Raw genomic sequence first — 13,927 nt, 5'->3', positions numbered from 1 at the left:
GCAGTGTTCTGGACACAGTAAGCACTCAGTGCCAGTGTGATGGATTGATTGAACCGAAGGTGCTGAACAAGGGTTGTCAGGACCTGTGGTAGCATTCAATCAATTAATGGTATATATTGAACACTTACTTTGTGCAGAGCACTATACTAAGCACTTGGAGAAGAGTACAGTATAACAGAGCTGGTAGATACTACCGCTGCCCACAAGGAGCTTACAGTCCTAGAGGGTTGCGGGCCTGATAAACTTAGCCCTGGTGTGAGGGAAGGCTGGTGGGATGCAGGGCTGATACAAAGTTTATGAAATCGTCATTTCCCTTCCACCTTCCATCCTTCTCACCACAGGCTGAGCAATCTGTAAAAAATGCTTTTCCCGCAAGCGGGCCTGTGTGAGCACACTAAGTTGATTTCATAGGGTCGTGTGGTACTGAGAATGCTCATCAGCATCTCAGTCAGGCATTCAGTCAATCGTGTTTATTGAGCACTTACTGTGTGCACTCTACTAAGTGCTTGGGGGAGTACACTATAATAGACACATTCCCTGCCCACAAAAAGCTTACAGTTTAGAGGGGGAGAACTCAATCAGCAAAGCATATTTTATAATGGATTAGCCATTTCTTCAGCTTCATCAATGGATGTAGTTGACATGAAACCGGTTTCCCTCTCTGCTTATATAATGCATCTGTGATTGACTGCATACTACTAAATGTGGCATTTCTATGTGATGTAGAGAAGAAACCAGGGTATTACTCTATGCTTAGTCATTATATATACCATTAATTCATTTATTCACTCAATCATATTTATTGAGCAGTTACTGTGTGCAGAGCACTATACTTAGGGCTTGGGAGAGCACAATAGAACAATAAACAGACATATTCCCTGCCCAGGAGAAGTTTACAGTCTAGAGGGGGAGAGAGACATTAATTTAAATTAATTTAAATTAATAAATTACAGCTATGTACATAAGTGCTGTGGGGCTGGGAAGGGCGATGAACAAAGGGAGCAAGTTAGGGTGACACAGAAGGGAGTGGGAGAAGAGGAAAGGAGGGCTTAGTCAGGAAAGGCCTACTAGGGGCTGTTAGCACAACCCTTAAACCTCTTTAAAACGAACTCTAGGAGATGAATTCTTTCCTCAACCAAATTTTTCTCATGATCAAGTTTTTATTCCACAGGGCAGAATCTTTGCTTAAGCTTGTTTTTTTTTTAAATGCCTTTTTCTTCTTTTGGAAAATTGAAAAAAAAACTTAATTCTGATGGAAATATTGGGATTATAATAAAGCACAAGGTAGTGGCTCTTAGAATGTGAAGTAGTATTTGATATTGGTCAAGTAGTAACACTTACTGAATGCTTACCATGTGCAGAGCACTGTACTAAGTGCTTGGGAGAGTGTGATAAAACAGAGATGGTATATATACTCCCTGCCCACGGTGACCTACAGTCTAGAGGATGAGTTTACAATTTAGAGGATATGTCAGTTCATTACAACCTTGGATTCTATCTCTGGAAATTTCCCAGAGCCTAAAATTGCCATGGAAGGATTGATCTGTTTGTTTCTTGATGTATCAAAAATGTAAAGGAAATTATTATTATTGAAAAATAATGCAGTGCAGTTTAAATAGTTGGGGTAATTTCTCCCAGTATAGAGATGCTTGCCAAACCTAGAAAAATTTCCCCCAACCAATCTTCATTACAGTGTTTTTCTTCAAAAGAAAAAGAAAATATTGCCTGCATTTTCAGTTTGGAGCTTGACTGTAGGTTTTATGAATGAGGGATTGTGTTTCTTGTTATTGTCTATTTCACCTAATGCTGTGTATCAATAAGTATTGCTGACTGACTAAATTCATTCATAAGTCCAAGATTTCACTAGTTTTGAAAAATGGAGTTAAGATCCCTTCCTTCCTCTCTCTATATCTGAGAACATTTCTTAATCTCTCTCCCATTGCCTTGCTCCTCCCCAAATTACCACATGTACAATTTTGGGAAATGTCTCCCCTCCTGCCAATTGAAACCATGCACAATTAGATGACTTAGAAACCCCGTACATTCTGGGAGACTTCGGTCATGTTTTAAAAATACAGTTGTGTTGCTTCATCTGTCAAGCCAGTTCTACAGTTCCTCTCAGTCCAGGAGAGGTCCACAGGGAGAACACAGTAACTGACTTACGTCACTCTGTCATTCCCCTATGCACTGCAGCGATCCTTGCCACAGTGTGATTCATTGGCTCTAGTGTTTTCATATCTCTGCTACCCCATGGAGACATACAGACCCAGCATTGGTAAGAGAACATTCCCTTTTCTTATAATAATGTTGGTATTTGTTAAGCACTTACTATGTGCAGAGCACTGTTCTAAGCGCTGGGGTAGATACAGGGGAATCAGGTTGTCCCACGTGAGGCTCACAGTTAATCCCCATTTTACAGGTGAGGTAACTGAGGCACAGAGAAGTGAAGTGATTTGCCCACAGTCACACAGCTGACAAATGGCAGAGCCGGGATTCGAACCCATGACCTCTGACTCCAAAGCCCGGGCTCTTTCCACTGAGCCACGCTGCTTCTCATCATCACCCGGTCCTTCTCATCATCACCTGGTCCTTCTCCTGTTGGTCAGGTCAGGAATAAATGCTCAATTAATCTATCAATGGTATTTATTGAGCGTTTGCTGTGTATAGTCACTGTACTATGCGCTTGGGAGAGAACAACATAATACACATTCAGTCAGTCAATCATATTTATTGAGCACTTACCGTGTGCAGAGCACTGTACTAAGTGCTTGAGAGAGTACAATATAATAATAAACAGTCACATTACCAGGGACGCTCTAAGCCCCCAAGGAGTTTACAGAGGACAAACTCTCCTGGAAAGGAAAGGTTCAGCGCTGGTCGTAGCCCAGTGCTCGTGACAAGCAATATGTTTTTCTTTACCCTTTTTGACTACAGTGGCAAAACTCAGCATCATCTCTTCCCCATTTTCCCATCCTAAACAGCTTTAGATAGAGGAATACCTTCTTCAACTGATGTTCCACTGTATTAAGTGTGTAGTAGAGAGCTCATTGATTGTTTATCATTGATTGTTTATCATGCCGTGATAGAGGTGGTTGATGAAATGATCATTTTTAAATAATATAATAAAATCATGTTTTTGAATAAAGGTTTGGAAAAAATGTTCAGAACTGATTACAGCAGCTTTCTTCCCATTTTGCAGGTGAGGGAACTGAGCACGGAGAAGTTGAGTGACTTGCCCAGGGTCTCACAGAAGGTGGAGTCAGGATTAGAACCCAGGTCTTCTGACTCCAAGACCTGTGCTCTATCCACTAGACTATACTACTTTCCCACAACTCCTAGAATCCAATAACAGCACACAATGGCATGGCCTATCCAAAGAGGCTCATGTTGTCTGTCAAAGGTTCCCTGCTCCCCTAACAACATTTTACCCAAAATGTATAATGAAAACATGTATCATGGTCGAACTGAATATAAACTCCGTTCTTAGAGAGGAACATCAGTAATGTGCAGTGCTCGATTTTGTCCTCATTTCATCTCAAATGATGCAAGGGTAATTAGCAGGGGAAGGATTAAGTGCAGAAGTGATAATTCAGGAGGACTGGGGAATATTATACTTCCACGACACAAATCCCAAAAATGAGGAATGGAGGAGAGATAACTATTCCTGTAAATTGCCAAGTTTAAGAAGCACCTGTAAAAACTAGAGGACATTTAAGTCTGACTCACCTCTTGGGCCTATATTACACAAGGATTTCACTGATTGAAAACTAAACTAAGCCCCACCCAAAAGCACCTTCAAACCAAATGTCAAAGTTGCAGTGCACGTTATCGGCCCAAAACTCATTGCAGCATCATTTAGAGATGACGAGCCTGTCAGGCAGTGAGTTATGATAGTAGTTGGGGGTTGTTTCAGAGTTCTTTTGTATATTGCGGATTTGTTAAGCACTTACTACATGTAAAGCGCTGTTCTAAGCACTGGGGTAGATACAAGATAATCAGCTTGGACACAGTCCCTATCCCACATAGGGCTTACAGTCTAAGTCAGAGGAAGGAAGATTTACTCTCTATTCTACAGATGAGAAAATGGAGGCCCAGAGAAGTGAAATGACTTGACCAAGGTCACATAGCAGGCCAGTGGCAGAGCAGGGGGTAGAACCCAGGTCCTTCAGACTCCCATTCCATTGCTCTATCCTCTAGGCCATGCTACTTCTCAGTGCTTTGATCCTCAACCTTCAGAGCATGAGAGCAGAAGACAGCATTAATTCATGGCAATTGCAAAAGAATGAATGGAGCCTAAAGACATGTGGGAAATTTTTTAGTATTAAAAAATATGTCAGAGACCAAGTTTCATCCTGGAAAATCTTACAGATTTAAGTCAACCTGCAACTCCCAGCTGGGCTAATGAGCCCTGGACGAGTCAACCAAAATTCTAAACCAGTCAATCAAAACCCTTGACATATTCCAGCCAGATTCAGACTTCTCTTTCCCTGCTTATCCCCCTCTCCCAGTGAAGATTCCCCAAAGTGTAAGGGCTGTGTCATAATGACAGCATAAAGACTGCAATTAGGGAAGCAACATGGCCTAATAATAATGATGGCAGTATTTGTTAGGTGCTTACTATGTGCAAAGCACTGTTCTAAGCAATGGGGGAATACAAAATGATCAGATTGTCCTATGAGGGGCTCACAGTTTTTAATCCACGTTATTACAGATGAGGTAACTGAGGCAAAGAGAAGTTAAGTGAGTTGCCCAAAGTCACACAGCTGGCAGAGGTAGGACATGGGAATCAGGGGATTTGAGTTCACATGCCTGCTGTGTGTCCTTGGGCAAACAACTTAACTTTCAGTGCCTAATTTCCTCATCTCTAAAATGGGAATTAATACCTATTATCCCTCCAACTTAGACTGTGAGCCTCATGTGGGTCAGGGACTGATTAACTTGTATCTACTCCACCACTTCAAACAGTGCTCGACACTTGTGACAGTGTTTTAACAAATTATAAAAAGAGACTGATGTGTAATTGACACACCAAGCCATATAGTCTGTGTGTAAGAATAGTTACTTACTGTGCTAATGCTCTTCTTCCATTTAGGACCCTGTCCTGTTTTTTGAGCCTTCCCAAGGCTTTGCATAGAGAGAAATCCCTTTCCTAAATGCTTCCCAATAATTTCCCTGGTGACTCCTGGCTGGTAAATGTGAACTGGTTACCTATTATGTGCTCTGCACGACACTCAGTTCTCTTTTCCTCTTCTCCTACTCCCTTCTGCGTCACCCTGACTTGCTCCTTTATACATCCCCCTCCCAGGCCCACAGCACTTACATATATATCTGTAATTGTATTTATTTATAGTGATGTCTGTCACCTCCTGTAGACTGTAAACTCTTTGTGGGCAGGGAGTGCGTCTGTTATTTGATTATGTTGCACTCTCCCAAGCGCTTACTACAGTGCTCTGCACACAATAAGTGCTTAGTAAATATCGAGTGGCTGAAAACTGGAGGACCTGAAATCATCTGTAAAAGACAATAGACGTAATTTCATCAGCACAACTGGCCACTTGCTGAAAGGAGAGACTGTGCTTCTGGGAGAAGCAGCATGGCCTAATGGATAGACCATGGGCCTGGCAATCAGAAGGACCTGAGTTCTAATCCTGACTCCGATACCTGTTGTGTCCCTCAGTTCCCTCCTCTGTAAAATCTGTAAACTGTGAGCCCTATGTGGGACAGGTACTGTGTCCAACCTGACTGACTTGTTTCTACTCCAGCGCTTAGAACAGTGCCTAGCCCTGTTATAGTAAGTGCTTATAGTAAGTGTTTATATTAAGCACTTATAGTAAGTGCTCAACAAATGCCATTACAAACACACAAAAAAAACTTGAGCTTTATTTTCTCTTTTGTACCCATCATCTGTTTTAAATATGCCTGCCTGTCTCTCTAGTGTAAATTCCTTGTGGGCAGAAGCACATTTTTCCTAGATTGCGAGCCCTCCAAGGACAGTGTTCGAGTGAATTCTCACCTGTGTATTCTCTCCCAGTGCTTAATACAGTACTCTGCACACAAGTATTTTATAAATACTATTTCTACTATTGTATATTCCTACTGTTAGGATATTTGTTGTTGTTATGATATTTGCTAAGCCCTTACATCAAGCACCATTCTAAGTGCTGGGGTAGATTCAGTTGGGACACAGATCCTGCCTCACAGGAGGCTCACAGACTGAGGAGGCGGGAAGACAGGTATTGAATCCCCAATATGCAGATGAGGGAAGTGAGGTACAGAGAATTTAAGTGACTTGCCGAAGGTCATGCAGCAGGCAAGTGGAAGAAACTGGATTAGAACCCAGGTCTTGTGACTCTCGGGCCTGTGCTTTTTCCACTAGGCCAAGCTGTTGCTATGCCTATACCAGAATGCTACTCCCACTACAAATCAATCAGTCAATGAATCCATGATATTTACTGACTGCTTATCATGTGGTGAACACTGTACTAGGCATACCGCCTTCTCTCCCTAGTGCTTAATATTCTACAACTTTTCCATCATTCTCAGTGGTACCTCTCTTCTCCCCTCTGGAGGTTCTTGAGGAGTGGGAAAACATGGTCTGAACATTTCTGTTGAAAAATGAACTGGGTGGCAGAGTGAAGTACAGACTGGAGCGGGAGAGACAGAAGGCAGGGAGGTCAGCAAGGAGGCTGATGCAGAAATCAAGGTGGGATAGCATAAGTACCTGGATATACTTGGTGGCAGTTTGGATGGAGAGGAAAGGGTGGATTTTAGTGATACTATGAAGGTTGAACTGGCAGGACTTAATGATAGATTTAATATGTGGGTTGAATGAGAGAGTTGAGTCAAGAATAACGCTAAGGTGAGATGACAGGATGGTGGTGCTCTCTTCAATGATGGGAATGCCCGAGGGAGGACAGGGTTTGGGTGGAAAGATGATGATGAGAACAGGTACTGTATCTTCACTTTCCTTTATATAAAAAGAGTCCAAGTATTGTACTTGGCCACAGTGGGAATCAATCCAAATGGCTGAATAACAGGCATTCATGGTCTCCCTCCTCTGGCTTTCTTTGTGAGTTTACACTATCAGTAAAACAACAAGTTCTTCCAGAGGCATAATTGCTAATTCAGAAAGCAGAACTTTTTTTTAATGAACATTTTGGTATGTCAAACTCTGGGGAATTCTAGCATCCAGGAAGGACTCAAGTTAGAAACGTGGGTGGACACTTAACGGCACTCAGACATTTCTAAATGCAAACGACATCCTGAGGAAGTGAGTCTGGGAAGGGACTTTCTCATGCTCTATTATTTCCCAGATCAGAACATCGTTGTCTACTTTCAGCATTCTTGAAACAGAAATGCAATCAGAAGTAGTAGTAGAAGCAGGGAAGCAGCATGGCCTAGTAGATAAAGCCCATTAAAGAGCTAGAGATCATGAGTTCTAATCCCATCCCCACTTGCTCTGTGACCTAGGGCAAGTCACTTCATTTCTCTGTTCTTCAGTTTCCTCAACTGGAAAATGGAGATTTAATACCCGTTCTCCCTCCTACTTAGATTGTGAGTCCCATGTGGTACAGGGCCTGTGTCCACCAGCTTATCTTGTATGTACCCCTGCACTTAGTACGGCGCTAGGCACAAAGCAGTATGGCCTACTGGAAGGAGATGACCAAGGTCCCAATCCTGGCTCTGACACTTGTCTGCTGTGTGATCTTGGCTAAGTCACTTATCTTATCTACACCTCAGTTTCCTCATCTGTAAAACGGGGATTCAATACCTGTCTTCTCTCCTACTTAGGCTATGAGGCCTGTGTGGGAAAGGGATTTTATCTGACCTGATTATCTTTTTGGACACATTGTAAGCGCCTAACAGATTTCATCATTAACTAATACCACAATTGTTATCATTATCATATTATTATTTTTCTTTCCCATCCTTTGTTAGCTAGTCACTGAATTAGCCAGCTCACCACCACACCACAATCTTTTTCGGTATACAGCAGGTAGGATAACGAGTATTTCCATGGTATAGAGGTTTCAACAACAAAATTTTTCATGTAATGGGATCATAACTCAGGACCAGGAGTGCAAGGAGTATCCTTGATCATGCCCTTGTTTGTAATCTATTTCCAGAGGTTCTCTCCAACCCACTTCTGTACTTCTCATAGCAACTGTCTTTTGGTCATATTGTCCAGCTCCTCTCTTGGCTTCAAACAGACCAAAATAAGAGAAGCAGTATTGACTAGTGGAAAGAGCACAGGTCTGGGCATCAGAGAACCTGGGCTCTAAGCTGTGCTCTGCCCCTTGGGGAAGTCACTTTCCTTCTCTGTGCCTCAGTTACCTCACCTGTTAAATAGAGATTATGACTCTGAACCACATGTTGGATAGGGCCTGTGTCCAACCTGATTATTTTGTATCTATGCTAGTACTTAGTATAGTGCCTGGCACATAGTAAGAGTTTAACAGATACCATAAAAAAAAGTTGCTTTTTTTCCACCCCCAAAGCTATGTAGGATTTGGCCCTTTGACTCTGGTTCCAGGGTTTTTAGTAACTTTTCTACCTCTGGCCTCCTTCCCCAGTTGTTTTTTTTTCTTTTTAATTTTTTTGTTTAGTCCTTACTCTGTGCCACGCACTCTTCAAAGCACTGGGGTAGATACAAGTTAATCAGGATGGTTACAGTCCATGTTCCTCATGGGGGTCACAGTCTTAATTCCCATTTTACAGGTGAGGTACCTGAGGTACAGAGAAGCTAAGTGATTTGCTCAAGGTCACACAGCAGATACGTGGCAGAGCCAGGATTAGAACCCAGGTCCTTCTGACTCCCAAGCCCATGCTTTGTCCACTAGGCCATGTTGCTTCCCTTGTTCCTCTGCTGTTGACTAGGATCCAGTTGATGTCATAAGGTGAGTGATTGACATCTTATGTAAAATAGCCCTCCTCTGGAAGAGATCCTGAAGGGTGAACAAATTGTTAATTCCAGAAGCTTCTCAAAACACCTGGAATTTCCACCTTTCCAAGTGAGGAGTTCCCCTCTCAGGATTGCAGCTGGAGAGTTTCCAGTACTCTACAGATGAGGTAGCTGAGGCACAGAGAAGTGAAGTGAGTTGCCCAAGGTAACACAGCAGACAAGTGGTGGGAGCTGAGATTAGAACCCATGACCTTCTGACTCCCAGATCTATCCACTACGCCATGCACCGCCTGGCCCTTCACAAAACTTGTGATACAGATTAGAAATGGCTTCTTTAAGGTATATCCTTTGTCTTTATCAGGTGCTCAATCTATTTAGAAGATGTTCAAAAGACACCTAGAGCCCAGTCAGACAAGTCACTGCAGTCTCTGAGTCCCAGACACACCCTCCAGGTGTGAGAGATTTGTTGCCAATGACTATCAGCTTGCTGATCAAACTGTTACCTTAAGATGTGTGTTACTCAAGTTCCAGGAGGGTGGGGTTGGAGGCAAATGTAATTTCCAATTGAGTTCCATTTGGGATCTTGGATTGGAAAATAAGGTTGGCTTCAGGTAGCAAAAGGATCTCTCACGAGTCCCCCAAGAGACAGGGACAGTGTCTAATTCCCAAATGTGTATTTTTCCCAGTGCTTAGTACAGGGTTTTGCATACGGTAAGAGCTTAATAAATGCCATTACTACTACTAGCATTGAAAAAATAAATGGTTGCCCATCCCCCTCCATGGGGTTTCAACCTATCAGAACTTTGAAATGTACAGAACCACTTGTCACTGTCACTGCCACTTGTCAGCTGTGTGACTTTGGGCAAGTCACTTCACTTCTCGGTGCCTCAGTTACCTCATCTGTCAAATGGGGATGAAGACCGTGAGCCTCACGTGGGACAACCTGATTACTCTGTATCTACCCCAGTGCTTAGAACAGTGCTCTGCGCATAGTAAGCGCTTAACAAATACCAACATTATTATTATTACAGAGAAGGAATGAATGGCAGTTGCCACTAAGGCAATGGTGGTTCAGGACAGGGGCTCCCTCCAATTTGGCTGAGAAGCTGGACTGGATGCTGTCAGTACTCAGAGCTGTTAACCCAGATGCCACTTAAAAAAATGAAAACCAGATTGTAGACTTCTCTTTGTGAGTGAAAGGAGAAGTCTAGGGGTGGGGGGGAAAGAAGGAAGAAAAGTCACCATAAATCTCACCCTTTATATGAGATAGTCTAAAGGAACACTCTGTATTTCTGCACGTGCCTTTGCTTTCCAGATTTTGTGTATCAAACTGCACAGTTTGTTTTCTGGGATGAGAGAGATGGGTTGTTTCCAGCATTTCGAAGACATCGACAAGGGCTTATTGTTTCTGTGATCAATCAGTGGTATTTATTGAGCACTTACTATGTGCAGAGCACTGGATTTAGATGAGCTAAAGTCATTGGGTCTGTCCCCTTATGAAGCAGAATATGTTCCCTCAGGATATTTGACTATCACCAGCCTTCCTTCATTATCTGTTCATTTCATCAGGTTTTCAAGTGATTTAATGAGCTTGGCAGCAACAGGTTGGCAATAGATGTTCTAACTGCTGAGCAACCCTGCCGAAGATGTGAGTGAAGCCAACATTTTTTTTTTCTAAGGCTTTCTGGGAAGTTCATAGGAGGTGGGCGGTGTAGATTTCAGCTGAGAAATTAGTTGGGATCATGCAAATAAATAAGAGGAATGAAGAATCAGCATGGAGCTTTTTTCCTCCAACTTTCAGCACAAATTCCCCATTTCACTTTCCAGAGCTTTTCCTGGCTTTACCCCAGAATGACTCCTTTCTGGATTTCAGCAGAATAGTTCTTTGAGGGGGTAAGAAATTTCCATCTTAACTGGGGAGAGAATGAACCCTTTGTCTGTTCTCTATCCTGCTCCTTTGTCTCCACACCCTGGGCATCCAAGTGGGTTTTGTCATATTATGCCAGTCATTCATTCATTCAATAGTATTTATTGAGCACTTACTGTTTTCAAAGCTTTGTACTTGGGAGAATACAATATGACAACAAACAGACCCATTCCCTGCCCACAACAAGCTGAGTCAATCAGTGGCATTTATTGAGTGCTTACTGTGTGCAGAACACTGTACCAAATGCTTGGGAGAGTACAATACACACACTCTAGAGGGGATCAAACACTGGCAGGAAGAACTGGGTCCCTGTTGCAGCCCATCTGGACTGCAAGCTCACTGTGGGCAGGAGTGTTGTATGTACTCTCCCAAGTATTCATTGATTGATAAGAGCTGAAGTCACCTAGTTGTTCAGGGAAAGAATCGTTGAGTTTCAAAGGCCCACCATAATTTACTAACTTCCTAAAAGAAGGCAGAACAAAATGATAATGAAGGCAAGAAGACATGTTGAATTTTTCAGGACTCAGCCCTGAAAAATATTCAGGAAAGGAGCAGTAGAAGTCAACATCTTAAACCTGATCTTTGCAGTTGGAAGCCCCATAGTCTTTTGGCTTGACTTTGGGGAAATGCTTCTGGGAAATCTCTCACCTTCTGATGGGGTGTCTCCCAGGCTAAAGACCTCTTGGGCTTTTGGATAGATCTTTTGGGGCTTTTGGATGGATCAAACAACCCCCATTTGACAAGCTCAGAACTTCCCAAATCCTGCTCACTGTCACTGTGAAAAATGCCACGCAAATGCTTCTTTTCTATCACAGTATGAAATTTCCTGGTGAAAATTTCTAATTGGAAGGGAAGTAGGGAAAGAAGTTTATGTGTCTCCCTGGGCTACCCTAGTTGTCCCAGGCAGAACAAGTAGAGGATCTATAAGGAGACTTTCTCTTCCGTTCTAGAGATAGAAAAGTGCACATGGATTGGGGCAGAGAGAATAATAATAATATTATTTAAGTACTTGCTTATTCATTCAATACTCATTCAATAGTATTATTTGAGTGCTTACTATGTGCAGAGCACTGTATTAAGTGCTTAGAATATACAATTTGGCAACAGATAGAGACAATCCCTGCCCAGTGATGGGCTTACAGTCTACTACATGCCAATCACTATTAAGCTTTGGGACAAGATAGAATCTGATTACAAGATAATCAGATAGGACATAATCACTGTCCCACATGGAGCACACATTCTAGGGGAGAACAGATACTTTATTTCCACTTTACAGATGAGAAAACTGAGGCACAGAAAAATTAAGTTATGTGCCCAGGATCATGTAAGAGGAAAGTGGGAGAGTGGGGAATAAGAACCCAGGTCCTCTGACTCCCAGAATATATTTGAAAAAGACAGAGAGGATGGAGCTTAGAACAGTGCTTGGCACATAGTAAGCACTTAAATACCATCATTATTATTATAGGGAATGGGAAGAGGAAAGCAGCGTGGCTTAATGAATAGAACATGGATAGGAGTTAGAAGGACTTGGATTCTAATTCTGGTTCTTCCACTTGTCTGTTATTCGTCCTTGGGCAAATCACTTCACTGCTCTGTGTTTCCATTACCTCATCTGTAAACTGGGGGCTAAGACTGTGAGTTCCATACCAGCACTTAGAACAGTGCTTGTCACATAGTAAATGCTTAACAAATGCCATTATCATCATCATCAACATTATCAAATGGGAGAGGGACTGTGTCCAACCTGATTAGCTGGTATCCACTGCAGCACTTAATACAGATCTTGGCACATAGTAAGCCCTTAACAAAGACCATTAAAAAAAAGAGGCAGAAGGACAAAAGTGGGGAACTATAAGGAGGATGCTTTTCCTTTTAATATAAAATCTAAATGCCCTTACATAAATTCTAAAAAACTACATTCATGAATAACTTTTCATTCTAGGCTTAGAAAGAAGTAACTTCATCTTTTTAGAGCAGCTGTCATGAGTATGGGAATTTAAATAAAATTATTATTAGAAATCCTAATACGGTATCGTGACTTGGGGGAGCCTTGAATCTCCTCCTGACCAAGAGCTGAGCAGCTCCTGCTGCATCACAAGTCACTGAAGGAAAAACTCTGCCAAAGGGATCCTGGAACTCTTGATCACTAGGTATAAATTTGCCTGGGAGGTGGTGAAAGGGGGGATGATTCTTCAGTAATGTTGGTTCTGGAGCCTGGACCTCTGAACAGTTTATAGGAATTTGAGACCCGCTTGATTATAGGTTCTTTGAGAGCCTTTTCCTCTCCAACTACCCAGTACAGTGCTCTTCACACAGAGAATGCTCAATAAATACGCTTGAATGAATGAAACAGTGGTTTGGAAGTCATGGAAGGAAAGTGACCCTAAAACACTCTCTCTTAAAATAACTTTTCCCAGTCTAGGTGCTTGCTGTACTGCTGTCTATTTATTGTACATTTGCTGTGTATTTTTCACATTCTTATTAATGTAAGACTAGATTCTTGTGGGTTCCATCCTATAACTGATTATTCTCATGCTCTGTGATTTTTAGTTTATTGTGTTGAAGACCTCATTCTAATTGGATTATACTGTTGAGATGAAGGCTATGCCCAGCATTATATTGGTGAGCAGAGGTGTGTTACTTCCTGCATTGCTCAGTTGTGAAGGAAGTTGCTAAAACGAATAGTGAGGGGTCTTACCATTTGACTATCCAAAGGGCTAGAGTGACCTAGCCCTTCAGGACCTGTGGTGAAGAAACAGCTTTGACCCTCCCATTCTCCCCTCCCAACCCCACCCCACCCACCCAGGCTAACACACTTAGATTGTGAGCCCAGTGTGGGACAGGGACTGTGTCCAACCTAACTTGTATCTATTTACCCCAGTGGACAAGTGACTTGTCTAAGATTACCCAGCAGGCGAGGGTAGAATCAAAAAGTTCACAGAACAGTGTCAGTGATATCATATGGGATGGGGTTGGAGAGAATATTTTTCTCCACCTCAGTGTGTCCAGATGTCTGAGGCCATCCCTAAGGAAATGTTTGCCCATGCCCTGTTCCTGACTCCATCTCCCTAAGTAGAAGGAAGCCACAGCTGCCA

The sequence above is a fragment of the Ornithorhynchus anatinus genome, chromosome X3 (assembly GCF_004115215.2).
Source record: "Ornithorhynchus anatinus isolate Pmale09 chromosome X3, mOrnAna1.pri.v4, whole genome shotgun sequence".
Classification (NCBI taxonomy): Eukaryota; Metazoa; Chordata; class Mammalia; order Monotremata; family Ornithorhynchidae; genus Ornithorhynchus; species Ornithorhynchus anatinus.
This window is presented reverse-complemented; position numbering follows the sequence as displayed.